This window comes from Diadema antillarum, unplaced genomic scaffold (genome assembly GCF_040938485.1).
Source record: "Diadema antillarum isolate AM-2024a unplaced genomic scaffold, OU_Dant_1.0 scf00000041, whole genome shotgun sequence".
In the NCBI taxonomy this organism is placed as follows: domain Eukaryota; kingdom Metazoa; phylum Echinodermata; class Echinoidea; order Diadematoida; family Diadematidae; genus Diadema; species Diadema antillarum.
In genome coordinates this window covers 278120-295252 of record NW_027270930.1, presented here as the reverse complement: position 1 = coordinate 295252, position 17133 = coordinate 278120, and the positions used below count along the sequence as shown (strand labels likewise).

General features: G+C 38.8%; 1 protein-coding gene across 1 annotated transcript in view; it reads right to left on the bottom strand.

The window, feature by feature from the left end:
- LOC139712640 (C-myc promoter-binding protein-like) overlaps positions 1 to 13740 on the bottom strand; it is a 107753-nt gene extending 94013 nt beyond the window's left edge. Inside the window, exon 1 of the mRNA XM_071624452.1 lies at positions 13551 to 13740. The gene's annotated coding sequence lies outside the window, so the exon portion shown is untranslated. The remainder of the gene's footprint in view (positions 1 to 13550) is intronic.
- Positions 13741 to 17133: the final 3393 nt, after the last annotated feature.

The following is a 17133-nucleotide window of genomic DNA, read 5'->3' as shown; positions in this document are numbered from 1 at the left end:
ATTCTCCTTTTTCTTTTATGCAGCACAAGTGCAAGTACACACTTTGGGAAGACCACGCTTACTTTGTAGAAAGGGTTGCGCAACTGTGTCAAGATCGAATAGCGACCACTGTGATCAATTTTGGAGGCATGAGTCCTTCTTTGTGGAATTACGAGACTCTCCTGCCTCTTTGTAAAACTGGCTCAGTTTGTCAAGACCCCGGATACACCACACTTAAATAAAGACATGGTACGCACTTGGCAAGTCAAACCATGTGATGATGCAAGAAATGAATGATAAGAAATGTATTGTGAGAGAGAAAGAGATGGGTTTAAACTTCAAGGATGTTTTGGTTTATAAACAAACTGAAACAATCCGCATGATATTCTACTATTCAAGACAAAAATTCAGTCAGCTGAGGGATAGGCCTAATGTTTAAATGTATGAAAGCAAGGAAAAAAAAAAAAGTTCAGAGCAAACAACACATGAAAATTATGCTGCACTATAAAGAGGTCTATAAATACACATTATACCGGTAATCATTCTAATTATATACCTTTTATTGAAAGGTAAATCCAGTCTTATCCAGTAGGGCCTACATGTAATCACATGTAGGCCTATAGTTTCATATTCTTTTTTTTTCTTAAGCATTTACACTCTAGTATTATTTTCAATACATTTGTTATACTCTCATTGTAGATTAGAAACTCTAATATTTCAAAGCATACAGTTCAACTTTTGCACACTAGAGGCATTGATAAACAATGCTTTGAACAGCCTCTGAAACAACTGCCATTATACCCTGTTGATGTAAGAAAGTCCTGACCAGTGCAAACAGCATAATGTCATTGGCCTGTTCCTACTTTATTAGGCTAATTCACATTTGCTCCCCGATTCATCAAACAAAACATGTGAGAAACATCCACATTTCCATTACCCTAAAATTATCCCAAGTGAGACTCTACATCATAAAATTTCCAACCCTTCTCCCAACCTTTCTCCCAACCCCCATCCCTAATCCCCAAACCCCGAGCCATAAACCTAATCCTGAGCACCGAAATCCTGATTGCGCCATTACACCGATGGGAGATAATCCACATGAGAACAGACAAATGTGAGATTACCATGCGCGCAACTTGTCCCCGGCCTCCCTTTGCATATTGACAGTTATCATCCATCATTCCCTAAAAATGGGGCATACTATCCATTCATCATGTACTGAAGAGCAAAATTCACTAATTCAAACAAACATTGGGTCCCAATGGATCAACCATAACTGAGCAATCTCCGCTGGCCTGGAAATAGGCCGCGTTCATGCGAATTTCGTAGCCAGAATCACAAACATGAATCATGATTCAAAACGGCGTTTCAAATCACGGTCTCAGCGGAAGAGCGTTCATGCGGGCTTTCGCAATGCTGATTCTGGCTCAACTCATCATTTGCCATTGCGCAGCGCACTGCGCAGTTTGACCTTGTCTCTGCAACTCGAGCCAGACCTCCTTATTCCAGCTGTACAGGCCTTTACGTTTTTATTTCGGTGAATACTTTCCGATTAGCTGTGGCATTCAGGCTCTGCCCATGCACAGATCGAGGAACAGATCGAGGAATAATCCTAATTCTTCGTCTCATTGTTTCCCTTGGTAGACACAGCGCTGCAGCTATTACTTTTATCAACTCAATCGGAGAGTAATTATATGTATTATTATGTTAAACAGTTAACGTTAGATACTAGCACAGAATCGGTGTATGGCGTTGATGTAAACAAACAAGTGCAAGTATGGTACCAAAACACATGATTCATAAGACGTACACAAGCGCGCGAACAGAACTAGAAGCTGTGCATGGGATACCCCATGAGACACGCATGCGCACAGCGCACAATGACGTCATAGAATCATGATTGAAATCACGGTTGCGTTCATGCGGTTTCTGCGATCGTGATTCTGGCAGAATCATGATTCAAAACGCCCTTTTTTCAGCGTTTCAGATCGGCGTTTTGAAACGCGTTTAAATGGAAAAATCGCATGAACGCAACGCAACTAAACACGTTTAGCGACTAAACGTGTTTAGAAACGCAATTCTAGTTTCGCATGAACGCAGCCCTGAAGCAATGAACTGGAGACAAGAAAGTCTGTGGGCTTCAGCCGCTTTTGTCACATCGCAGGCCACTCTTTTATCTTTTTTGTTCATCTTCTGTTTTTTAAAGACCTCTTTCATACGTGTGCACAAACTTTAAGAGTGTGTGGGCCAGTGTGGGTGTCTGAAAAAGGGTGTCTATTGTGTCAAAGCACTCGTACAAACCATGAATCGTTATTACGTTCACAATTTTTTTTTTATTTCGTTTGATCACGATGAGTCATTGAATGATTCCATGAATTAAGTGAATGGAATCATTTGGGGTACAAAGACAGGTAATGTGCATAAAAATTCAACCCTTTTATCTTGGTTCTGAGCCCTTTGTTCCCCCCCCCCCCTTCTCCATCTACTTACATCTGTGCAAATTACCCTTTCTTTGAGTTGAATTATTACAGTGACTGTGTTACATAGCTACAAGTTATTGCTGTAATTTGTAAGTAAAGGAACTGTGTACTCACACACTATAGTTGAATGTATTGTGTATACAATGTAGGTACAATTGTAGTAGCCAGCAATGGAAAAGACTACAGTTGTATTGTTTGTGCATACATTTTGTAATATCATCAAGAAAAATTGTGTGGCATTCACACAGTTTATCCAGAAATCTTTCAAATTTATTTCCTCATAAGTATAAAAACAAATTCCTGGGACTACATTGTAAAAACTGCACTCAAACCAAGATAGAATGAGTGCACATGTACATTGTACGTGCACATGAGTGTCCTTCATGTACTGACATTGCATGATATCATGAGTTACCATTATACAAAACACAATGTGGTTGAAAGAATGCAGTCTAGCAAACTTGTGGTATTCTCATTACCACTTTTAATGAGATACATGTAATATGCACACAAGAACAGATGCAAACTGTTCTCATTGATGTACAATTGTATCTGTGATCATAAGTTTTGAAGCATTCTGTAATGTCCATGCTATTTACCATTTAAGATTCCACATGAAAAAGTATTACATTTCCCCCCCCCCCACCACACACACACACACACACACACACACACACACACACACACACACACACACACACACAATACATGGTTTCATGCCTTTCACACAGTCTCAACTCGACAACAAATTTCAAGATGACCTGACAAAATAGGCGTGTCTTCATCAGACCGAAGTTTCCAAATAGCGCGCTATCTTGCGGTTACCAAACAAGTCCGATGTCAAAATAGCGCGCTATCTGTGTAGTGAAGACGCAGATAGCGCGCTATTTGATCGGGAAAATTTCCCCCCAAATCTTGGTCTAGTTCGTCAACTAGAGCGCTAATTCGTGAAATAGCGCGCTATTTTCGGTGCGTCTCCATCAGCCTGAAATTTTTTCGATCCCTCTACGCTTCTGGTCAGCCAGCTGGCAATGGAAAACGCATGTACAAGCTAGTAATTGTGTATAGTACATTACCCCCATGCACGGTGTATTCATCCAGGATCACATAGGCCTATACTGTTGTTGACATCATTAAAACCAGGGAGGTGATTTCTCTCACCTCCCTAATAAAACTCAGTGCCGTGCATGCTAGCTGTTTTTTGTAAACTTCTTCCTTAGCTGAAAATTCTTGCAGATTGTGTGTATTTTTGATTTGTTTAAACACTGCAATTTGTTAACTTCATATAAGATGCCTCACCGGACAAAAGAGTAGCGTTATTAATATCCTTTTGGAGAGAATTTGCTGTACCGCTCACCTCCCTGGTTGTCGTATCGTACATACGGTGATATAGGAGATTTTGAGAGGGGAAATCTACTTTCGAACTGCGAGCTATGCAGAGTAATATTGCAAAGTGCGCATGCGTTAATTTTCGGACTAATTTCCCGAAGCAGGCTATTCGAGCTGATGAAGATGCACATTCGCTGTATCGGGCTATTTACTACGACCGCAAAATGTCCCGCTAGTTTGAACTTCGGGCTGATGAAGACATGCCTAATATTAGGACTATATATTCAGATTTGCTCCTCAATTCATCAAACACAACATGTGGGAAACATCTACATTTCCATTACCCACATGAATAATGCTATCACTGTATACAAATCATCAAAAAGATTCAAACTTCTGAGAGCTGAAAGAAAAAAACTTGTAAAACCAGCAATGACCAACTGTTATTAAATTACAACCACTGCATTGGCATCCCTTCTGAGCATTTAACATACACAATTGTATGTCCATAAACAATATCCATAAAAACCAGCTTCCCATTAAAGCCTGCCTTTCCCATTTGCCTTGGATGCCATGGTCTTTAACGATAGTTTTCACTATAGATGTGTGAACAGCATATTATACAAACACACACCATACAATTTGTGTGTGTGTGTGTCTGTCTGTCTGTCTGTCTGTCTCAAGCCAAAAGGAAATTTTATAAAGATTTACAGGGCACGCATCTCTTGGTTTCTAAAGACAATGCACTGGCTTACAATAACCACTTCAAAATGTAAAATACATACACTGTATACATTACTGTACAGAATACTAGTATGTGGTACTGTATGTAGCTGTGTATGTACCCCACGTACGATGTAACATCACCCTCAACTCATGGAAACTCTTCCCAAAACCTCACATGAATGGTGTCCTCTCAACTTTCTGTGTTTGTTTACATACAATGTGTAGTATGACCTAGCCTTGCACACAGAAGCTGTATTGATTTGTTGTATCCTTCCTCTATTTACCCCTTCCCTCTCACACCCCCCCCCCCCATGTCTTTCCTCATAACTCATGAATTATTCATTGAGAGGTCATGTGCTCACATGTGTTCAAACTCTTGCATATTTGTCATACACTGGCATAAACAACACCTTATACAGAAAAACAAACAAACAATTTAACATTTGAACTGTTCTGAACAGACCAGCATCAAGATCAAAAGGCACTGTACAATTACCCTCTACATGCATATATGTGTCTCATGTTTTAATTGTTAGTTACAATGCTATAAATGTACAAGGTTAATCATGGCAATGTCTGCATCCATACTACACAATGTACTTGTGCATAAGAGTACATCTGTACAGATGAAAGTACTTGTACAGCTGTACATGTACCATTGAGGCCCTACTGCATTGAGTGCACAGAACTATTCAAGGGCACTTGCATCACTCCCCTATACAGATTGTACATTGCAAAAATGTCAAGAGTACATGGACTGGATTGGACGGCAGCCATAAACACAGACCATAACAAAAGGTACATGCCCAATGAGTCATGTGAACAACTTTTCCTGGCACAATAAAATCAACTACATGTACATACAATATACGTACAATTGCAGCTCTCTTTCTGCAAAATCCACAGTGCGACTCAGCAAGCACCACACACACACCCATTGTACACAGAGCATACTAACACATACATTTGTACCGGTACAAATTAAAAAGCAACAGCACATTCATCCTGCCTATAACTTTAGGTCCCTCCTACAAATTATACAATTTCTTATACAGTGTAGTACAAGTACTACACGGTTTTTTTATATGCATGTATGTACAATATAATATTTAAAACATCAGTCAATGGACCAATCCAATTTTCTTCTCTACCATATCTTTGCAACTGATTGACAAATTGCCCTACATCGACGTAAATAAGCACTGAATTGATCAGTGTTTTAGTAGTAGCCATGATAAAAAATCATGGGCGTACATACTCGAGCAGGATTCGAACCTACGACCTCCTGATCACCGGACAGGCGTCATCTCCACTAGACCACCGAGCTTTCGCCTGAAAGCAAGTGTTGGTTCGGGCGAAAGCTCGGTGGTCTAGTGGAGATGACGCCTGTCCGGTGATCAGGAGGTCGTAGGTTCGAATCCTGCTCGAGTATGTACGCCCATGATTTTTTATCATGGCTACTACTAAAACACTGATCAATTCAGTGCTTATTTACGTCGATGTAGGGCAATTTGTCAATCAGTTGCAATGAAAACATCTCGACGGAAGAAATTCATGAAATTTGAACTACACTTTGTACCATATCTTGTTGAAGGGTACTGTACATGTAGGCAATTTCACTAAACTAATGCTAGTTTTCAGCTGACACAGACCTTGGATATCTACTGCCTCCTTTATTATCTGTTAGGATTCTTCTCTTCAACAAAGCAGTATGATATGCCTAACTTGTACACTGTACACACTTGTCTGGAAATGTAACGTAATAATAACAAGGAAGGTCAGAGAGGTACACTGTACCCTGGTACAACATCATCTCCATTGCAATGCTGAGCCAAGAATCTACATTATCTACACTACAAGCACATGCCATAAATTCATATTTTCATCTACCACAGAACTGCAAACCTATTGTGCATACAGGTGTGCATATCACCTTAAGGGGTCAATACTACTCTGACTAGCTGAGCCTGATTCACGAATTAGAGCTGACAGCCTTTTTGCGGCATGAAATTTTCGCAAGTTGCCTCCAACATTCAATGCATATAGTGCAGACAAGAACTTTCGCGTGCGTTGTAATTTTGTGAATCTTGGCTCTTGCAAAATTCGCGAAATTAAAATGCATGTGATTCCTCGTTTCACAGTACCGGTATGTACTTGACCATGATATCACAGTTTACACTTATCCATTTGCGTGATTTGGCGTGCTGGGGACTTTTTAATAGCTAGCAGAAAATTTTGAACAACCTGCACTGCATCGTGTCAGACTACTTCACACATGTTGCATATGACATGTCAAGAATGATAAAAATGACTGATAAATACATTTACACTGTATATCTATTCACACTATCATGCAAAAAATATAAAATGGAAATCACTGTCAGGTATGCACAAATTAAGTACAATGTAAAATACATGGTTCAAGTTATTACTGCTGTATGCATCTGCCTGCAATTGGACTAATCTCAAATTTCACCACTACTTATGAGTCACCTTTACAACAATGGAGATAAAATAGAGACAGTTTCAAATTAAGATCTGTAGCTACTGGTGAGGCATTGACGTGAGATCATCATAGATCAGCTCTAAATAGGCTGATAGATTTTGCAACATTACCTGTACATATCATGTATTGATATGGAGATCTGGGGAATGACACATAAATAATTGGGCAATGGGGAGGTTTCCCCAGTATACATGTCCTGTACACCGTACTCCAAAATCTGAGAACATGACTGTGGAAGATACGTTGTCTATTCATCTGACAATTCTATCATATCAAACAATTCAATCGTGGCTGCCTGGGTAAGCATGGAGTCAATGAAAAAAAAAAAAAAAACTTCTAGACTGTAATTATTACACTGTTGATTGTATAATTTAAATAAACATGTATGTAAATCACACAAGCAAACTTGACTCTCATTTTTCTCAAACATTTCCATTAGATCATATTTGTCTAATCTTTGTCTTGAGATTTTTCCTGCATTAGTTTTTCTCAATTCTGGGATTTTGTCTTCACAGTTCGACATCTAAGAAAAGTGTACAACCTGTACATTGTATGTACACATACAGTATAATGGAGATAAAGCTTAGCTTGATCTTCATTCAATGTTCTGCTGGTAACAAACTGAGTGCTCTACAGAAACATGTATACATGTAGGCCTACAGTATGATGTACAGTATGCATCCACAAATATTTACTGTACTCGGAGTTCATGAATTTACACATGTATACAGCTGTACGGAGAGCCCCAAGTTTGCAACACAGCTGTTCATGTTCCCATTTGTGGACAGCAGGGAAGTCCATTTCAGTGTCTAAACATCTGTATTACAGTAATTTGAATGCAATTAGAAATGTGATCACAAACATGATCACAAACAAGACATTATCATTGCAGTATGAAAATGGACTATGGCTGCATTTATCAACTTTCCATGTTTGAAACGCCTCTCAATACCCACTATCAAAACACTCTTGCAAATGCCTTTCGGATCACGCTTCTCGTGTTGTTGCATATATCAACTCTGTTGTGAGTCAATTGAGAGGCCTCGTCACTGCGCAGGTCCATTGCGCAGTTTGACCCAAGGAGCGAAGATGTGTGGTTGGCAGTGGTTGGCGTGGGCAGGTGCGAGCTAAATGTATTTACATGCTACGTGTTTCAAACGACTTCATGTTTAATCAACTCTACAGAAATGCATTTCAGGCTGAAAACATGTAAACAGTTTGTGATTGCATTTTTTTTTTTTTTTTTTTTTTTGGGGGGGGGGGGGGCATTTCAGAAACATGTTTCTTACGGTTACCTAACAATCAAAACAGCTTTGTGTTTATCAACTGTCCCAAACTCCCCGTGAGTTGTTTGGAAACCTTTAAAGGACAAGTTCACCTTCATAAACATAAGGATTGAGAGAATGTAGCAATATTAGTAGAACACATCAGTGAAAGTTTGAGGAAAATTGGACAATCCGTTCAAAAGTTATGAATTTTTGAAGTTTTTGTGCAGTAACCGCTGGATGAGAAGACTACTGCAGTGTGTGAGTAACTTAGATGTCACATGCGTACAACAATATAAGGAAAATATTTAAGAGAATTTCACAAAATTTCATCTTTTGCAAAAAGTACACATTCCCCCGACTCGTTACCGACAAATGTTATGGGTAATATCATTCCCCCTGCCTTTAGAAAGAGTCAAGTCAAGTGCTCTTTTATTATGCGAAAAAAGTGAAAATATGTTGAATTTTCTTCACATTTTCTTTATACTGTTGTACGCATATGACTCACAAGCTGTAGTAGTCTCCTCATCCAGCGGTTCCAACACAAAAATTTTAACAATTCATAACTTTTGCATCGATTGTCCAATTTTCCTCAAACTTTCACTGATGTGTTCTACTAATATTGTTGCATTCTCTCAATCCTTATGTTTATGAAGCTGAACTTGTCCTTTAATTCGCTCTGCACCAGGAATGAGTTTACAAAATGTATCTAAAATGCACCCCTATGTCTCTGGGCTGTAGAACTTCTTCTCTAAATTCAACATCATGCATCCTAAATCTTCTGATTTATAAATATAAACAAACCCTTTTTTTCCACTTGTCAACGGTATTTATCCAGATTGCAATCATATGGACTATTCCAGTCTCATGTGACATATCAAATAAAACTGAAGATGAATGCAATCCACAAGTGTATGTGGAGAAAACAAAACCTGCAATGTCACTAACAATCAGCTCTAGAAATGGACCATGTATCTTTCAAGCAATCAAGAGTTATTCACTATGGACATGACATGACAAAGGACACTATATCAATTGCTGAGAATCTTTTAGTATGTAACACAAAACAATAATGTATAGGAATACAGGATTTGGCAGCTGCTTTAATGCTGATGCAAACACTGTCAAAGCTACTTGTGTACATGTATGTACAATGTATGTGAAGGGGATTCAATCCTCTCCTCTTGGATCACAAATTACATTGAAAATTTTACAGAAATTCAAGAATAAACTGCAAATTACTGTTTTCTTTTCAAGGATTACAAAAATCCTTGTAAGTATACTACAGTTGTAGAAGTGTGAATTGCCTCAACTCTGGAACAGTTTACCTGAATGCTTGAAACAAACAGACTCAGTAGACAAATTTAAATCCATGTTAAAAACGTATTGTTTATTGAGTAGTATCATGAATGTGTCTCATGTCTTATACCGTTACTGAAACTGTACCTTCTTCTTCTTCTTTCTTTCTTTCTTTACTTTCTTCTTCTTCCCTTTCTATTGTTTTCTTTTTCCCATAGCGCTTAGAGACATTTTATGTAATAACGCGCTATATAAATGTTGAGAATTATTATTATTATTACTATTATTTAATAATGCAATTATACACCATAAAATGTAATAAAATAAGACTGCTAATATGGAATTTTGTCTCTTGACAGTGAAACAATGTTATTTGCACCTTGTATGATCTCAGGATTTAGCAGTTTTCATACTGTCAAAGACAGCAGCTAACTGTGTAAATCAGCGCACTCTGTTTTCAAAACCACATCAGCACTAACACTGAACAGAAGTACAGTATTTTCAGACAGTACACTGTTACAGCATTTATCAATTTACACTAACCTCCACTACTTTGGTTAACCACTGGTCAATTCATTTCACATGCCAGGAGTCCAGACTTTACTGAGCAAATTCCATCCATTAGTCTTGACTTCCTGCATAGGCCTACTATAATAGGCATGAAAAAAAAAATACTATGATACAGCTTTCACTCTGATGTAAACATGAATAAATACTTTATGCTGAACTTTGTGCTAAAAGGCATACCAGCATGTATACTGCATTTTCCTGTATAAGGACTCGTCATCAAGGACAGCCCCATGGGTCCATTGATGCACACACAAATGACCATAATTTAAATACAGTATGCTGCTGGTATTGTGTTCACAATCCAGTATCCTTCTTCCTGACCTCAACGGCAGAGAGTATTTCAAATCCCCACCATGTGCAAGCTTAGAAAATTACAGCAGTAATGCTATGCTGACAAGAAGGTTTTGTAGGTCCATGGTTTGCCCAACTTACATTTGTGTGTATTGAGAAAGAACTAAGGTCATAGATTGCGCCAACAATTCAATCACAGACAGTGTGTGCACTCTGCTCTGAATACATTTCTTGTTATTCTGCAATTTGACTTCAGTAGGAATCATGCATGATTAGTTGCGGCTTAGTGCAAAAACAATATGGTGCAAAGAGAGGAAGGTTGAGGAAAGGGAGATGTTCTTGGTTCAAGTCAGATTCATCGTAATGGAAAGGGACTTAAATCAAAGAGCAAGTTGCTTATATGAAATCTTTACAACTGATGCATGTAACCCTGAGCAGGTTTGGCTTGGCTTTTTAATGAGAATCTTAATATCATACAGTTGTACATCAAACACAATCTGCTGTTTGAATGTATGGATTTGCACGGTCAGGTGCTTATACTGGACATGAATTGAGTTTGCGGTGTCATCAAGTGACAAAATGTTCAAACACAGATCCCACAGTGTTCTATAATTCTGTGTACAACTACAGCACTTTTATCTGATGAAATGATTAACACTGCTTTTACATAAACTTTCCACAGTTACATTCTTACGTCAATAGAACAAAAGATGCAAGACAACTTGAAATTTTAGCAGTCTGTGCATAAACACCCCCTGGCATGCATCTCCCGTCATTTGCTTTCTCAGAAAATGACACACTAACTTTCAAGGTACAATACATTAAAACCATCACAATAGAAACAAAAAGACAAGGATAAATGGCAGTAAAACATTCCCTTATGTTGCTGAATAAAAGTTTAAAACTATCAAATCTTTGGTCTGCACTCGAACAATTTGACCCTCATAGTAAAAACAGTGAAGGTCAAATCCTGATCAACTCTGCTAATGACAATACACTGTACAGACTTAGCATTCTATGTACAAAGAAGATCACCCATACATTACAAAAGGTTTTTTGCAAAACTGAAAGGGCCTCAACTTGGAAGGATTTAATAGGCCTCCTAGAGTGACAGCAACGGATTTGCGAAGGGCACAAAAGAATCTAAATCTCTTTGCATTCCATTCCAGAGTCAGTTGCAATCCCATTCACAGAAAACTGGCCAAGGTGTTGGAGGATGCCCAGCGGATACCTATTGAGTGCCCCAGTGAGCTATGCGGTGTATTGGTGAATCAGTAGAGAGTGAATTAAATGTGTTGTGAAAAGGGTGGTTCCTACAGTAGACACACTGCAGAAGCTCCAGACATTGTACCTTTAAAGTAAATTCCTCCTACTGTACACGCATGTCAGGAATTAAGACCTTTTACCTCCCCATCGACACACAAATCCCCTTACCCAATCTAAAAATAATAATAAAAATAATAATAAGTATTTTCATGCTTTGTCTTGTGATAAAACAACATTAGCCATAGTTCTTACTATTCAACGTTGTTGGGAGCAAAGGGTGGGTTTATCCACAGACAAAACTGACCATGAGTTAGAATTTCATACATGGTAATCATTAGCACGCAGTCAATTAATGGCCAGAGTAGGCCTACATGTACATCATTTATTTGGTTATAAATCTACAACTGGAAGAAGAATTCTTAAGATTTACCCTTATGTGCGTAATAGGCTACATACAATGTACATGTGCATTTCCCTTGGCCTTAGCATCCAATCATTTTTGACAATCATGCACTTGAGGGGCCTACAATGTAAACATATTATTGGTGTAAAATATACCCTAATCGAGCAGTGCATGTGAATTTGAGTACCAGGTATCTATCAGGCCCCGCATGCCGCAGGTCAATAGCACATGTTCAAGGACAGTGTACTGTATGCATACTTATGTGTGTGGGATTTCGTGTCGGATGTGTGTGTGTGTGTGTGTGTCAAGACAACGTCTCTGTATAATAAAAGCGCTTACGGTACGTAAACACACATTACACATTGTACACCTCACCTGCGCAGGGTGGCTTGCAGCTGCAGTAGTGAATGAAGAAGGCATAAAAATATTTACATGATTATTGTGGTGAGCTTCACATGCCATCGAATTAAATAAGCCCACCTTAGGCTGCAATTTCTTGTGATACATCATTGCATTGCAGAAGATTGCCAGATAGATAGCGCACAGAGTGTGGAGATTCTACACTGTATTTTAATATTTATCTGTTTATCTATTTCTAACGTGTAACAGCCTGCGATTTTTCAACATCCTGCAGCGGATGAACGGTGCCTGATATCGCTCAAACTTAAAGTCAAACCCACCGCAAGCTATCGCTAGTCAAAATTGCTGTGTGAGGCAGGCTTTAAGCGACTTTACTTGTCAAAAAGCATCTCTTACAACAGAAGTTCACCCTGTCCCTTGGATGGATGGCGATGGTTGGTAATGCCATGGTAGAAATTAAGATTGGTATGCTTGCCGTTTTTCTTTTTTCTCTCTCTCTCTCTTTCTACCTTTTTTTTTTTTGGGGGGGGGGCTGCCTTTTTTACTGTTTACTGTCTACGTTTACAACGACAATTTCTTCTAACATGTTAGATGTCTAAGCTAACCCTGGCTAAATTACAATCATTGGCAATCACCATCGCATACAGCCACCGCCTCGGTACTGAGTGCTACGTACAATGCAATGTAGATTCTAGATCGTCGTCTAGCCGGTTCCATCGAGATGTTTATGAAGGTTTCCTGGCACATTGTTTTTAACAGCATACAAATTGTACTCTCACAAGTATGAATTTAGAACGTTCTACAAACGTTCTGTCGTTGATCACTGTTTCATGCAGACATGGTCTCATTATTATCTTGATGAGAAGCTACTCGATGTAAGCACAAATTTCCAATAATGAGGTAGACAGACAACATTCACGCCGCGCGCTGCATACAGCTATCAAAACTATGAACGGTACAGGGTGGGAGCCCGTGGCCCCCGTGTCTTGTTACCTTTTTCATACTGCAACATAACTCAACTGATACGTAGATAGAGATCTAAGTGAGTAAACGAGTACAAGAACGCATTTACTTACAGTTTTAAAGGCACTTTCGTGTCTCTGTCAGGTCCTATTATGATATTCTATAAATATCCAAGACAATAAGGTTCACAAAATATACAGCAACGTCTTCAGTGGTACAAATTGTAGTCAGTTCATAGCTCAGAACACATCACAGCCGCACGCCTTGCGTTATCTTTCATGCGAGCCATCGTCAGTATCCGACCGAGAGCGAGCATCAGAGAGGCGCAAAAGGCGTGAGGGTCTGGGAGTCGTGGGATAGTTATGGGTGGTCTTTCTAGCTAGCTAGCTCATACACACAAGGGGTTACGGGCGCCGTTTACGTGTGGAATCGATAACTGGCCGTGCTACGGTACGGTAAGCTCCAGAGCGCGCTCACTACTGGGCGGCAAGGGTTAGGCCTGCTGCCATCGCCAGTAGAGGTACACAGTGGGTTTGTTGTTTGTTTTTCCGCCCGCATTATCATGTCAGCAATGCTTTTAGTCCACCGTAGATGGGGTACTATCAGAAAAGATGCACGCAAAGGGCCCGTATTCTACTGTGGACCGAGGTCCACTTTTTAGACACTTGCACTTTTTAGAACAAAACCATTGGTTTAAACAGCAGAATACGGGCCAAGGTGGTCATAGTATTACAATGTACAGATGGTAGTTTAACACTGCTGAACAAGCCGGCTGCACTGCCAAAAACGGCAAAAACATTCACAGGGCCGGCGCGGGGCAGGGGGCTCGATCGGGCCCCACTTTTTTTTTTTTTTTTTTTTTTTGCATAATATATAGGAATACACAGGGTCTAACCACCTGGGCCCACTTTTCTTTTTTTTTTTAAATTGAGCTGAAGGCCTTTTTCTTTTCTTTTTGCTTGAAGTGACGCCAGAAATATAAACTGCCCCCCCCCCCCCCCCCCCCCCCCCCCAACCACCACCACCACTTAAATCAAGAACGCGGCGCCGGGTGCTGTTCGTTATTCCGAAGGTTCGTTATTCCGAAGATTCGTTATTCCGAAGGAAAGGGCTTGTTATTCTGAAGGTTCATTAATCCGAAAATGAAATAAGGTTCGTTATTCCGAAGGTTCGTTAATCCGAAAATGAAATAAGGTTCGTTAATCCGAAAACGAAATATGGTTCGTTAATCCGAAAATGTATTAGGGTTCGCGTTGTAATTCCGATGGCCTTACATTTATCAGTAATCTAGAATTTATCATCATCATAACAATTCAGGAGAGGCATGTTCACTTTGAAAAGGGGATGTCTACATGCTCATACTCTCTTTGGACACATATAACACGCACGCACACACACAAATACAAACACACAATGTAAACAGGCACACGCAAACACATGCAATTCCACACAAACTTCTATCAGCGACGTAAAATGCCGTCGGAATTTATAATTTCATTTACATGACTATTGATGAAAGTAGAGGTATTTTCTCCTCCGAAGGATGAGCTCGCCCTCGCCCTCCAGGCCTTCTTCTCCTCTTCATTTTTGTCAGGATAATACATTAATTATTTGAAATGATTACCATATTCGGCAACTCTAACATGTCTCAAGCAGAAAAAAAAAATCACACATAATATGCGTGGACTTAAAAATAAAAGCTATAAAGCAAATACAACAATTAAGCCTATCGTACAACTCAACAAGCAGATTTCAAATGTGACAACTCTTTTAATAAGCTTCACTGTGAAGAGTGGAATGTAATCAAAATTGCCCTGTTATACCGATCACACACTGGGTAAGAAATTATTTTTGCATTAATATTCAATGAGAAGTTAAATGCAGTTCTCCACTTTTGTGTGACATAACACATTGAATTCATGCCGTTATGGTAACTGATAAAATGTAAGCCAGTGCTTTGTATAATTTCTAGCTTTCATAAAGTAAAGAAAATTGCGTTAGCACTCCATTATGACAGCTTTTGCCATGACACTATGTTGTTTCTATACTTTGTGAATGTTGTATGTTGATGTATATACAGCGCTTTGATTAGGTCCTGTAAAAGCGCTCAATAAGAAATAGTTGTTGTTATTGTTATTATTATTATTGTCATTATTATTATTATTATTATCATCATTATTATTATCATTATTATTATAGTCTTATTACTTTCGTAATGCGTGGACTTAAAAATAAAAGCCATCAAAAACTCTGAATCTCTTGTGAAGACTGTGGCATTTGATGGAACTTGTCCTACCGATCACACACTATGTCAGAAATGATTTTTGCATGAATTCCATGAGAAGTTAAACGAGGTTCTCCTGTTTTAGCGTTACAAAGGAATGTGTTTCTTTCTTTGATTGAGAAGAATGCTCCATCGCCCCAGATTAAGATTACGTTTCTTTCTACCCCCCTTCCCCTGCCAGTTTCTCCTAGTAATAGCTATATAGTTGCTATGCGTTATCATTATTGTTACCACCTTTATTGCCATTATAACTACATACCATCAATTTTACTTTTTAGTCTTGTCCATACGTATTAATTATTCACTGTATTAATCGTATTGTCGTTACTGTTATTATCATTAAAAATGTGAGGATGTCTGAAGGTATAGGCTATAGAAAAATCACACAGTCCCCTACACTCTAAATTCAATCGCTCAGGTAAATGATTGTTCAGATTGAATTAAAATCAAGATTATTCATACGCCACTTCTTCAGACAACACGACGTGCTTTACCTGAAAATATGCACGTGTATTATTCTCCCCATGCAGAGACAATATTGAATTTTTAGTGCGTAATATATCTAGCATTTTTTTAAAATCACGACAACGTATTTTGTCATTACAATGAGTTTATTCCATTTTCGGAATTACGAACCTCATTTCATTTTCGGATTAACGAACCTTATTTCATTTTCGGATTAATGAGCCTTATTTCATTTTCGGATTAATGAACCTTCGGAATAACGGACCCTATTTAATTTCGGATTAACGAACCTTCGGAATAATGAACCTTACTTCATTTTCGGATTATCGAATCTTATAGGAATAACGAACCTTCGGAATAATGGACCCTACATTTTTTCGGATCAACGAATCTTCGGAATAACGAACCCTATTTCATTTTCGGATCAATAAACCTTCGGAATAACGAACCCTATTTCGTTTTCGGATTATCGAGCCTTCGGAATAGCGAACCCTATTTCATTTTCGGATTAACAAACCTTCGGAATAACGCCACAAAATGTTCGGATTGAGGAATCCCTGTTCATTTTCGGATTAACGAACCTCTAGGTAGGCCTATAGGAAATTTGTGTGTTTCGGATAAACGAACCTTCTGAAAAACGAACCTTGGAAATAACGAACCTTCGGAATAACGAACAGCACCCATAAAGGTAGACTTTTTCATTGGAAAAAAAAAGAGACCCATTAGAGTCGTGAGCAGAGCAGCGTGCGTTGTTGTTTTTTTTTTTGTTTTTGTTGTAAGTTGTCTCTCTCTGTCTCTGTCTTTGTCTGTCTCTCTTTTCTTTTTCTTTTTTTTTGGGGGGGGGGAGGGGAGCTCATCATCATCACCATCATCATCACTATTATCATTATATAATATTGCTATTCGGCAAATGTACACATGAAAATTAATGTAAATTCATTTAGCCT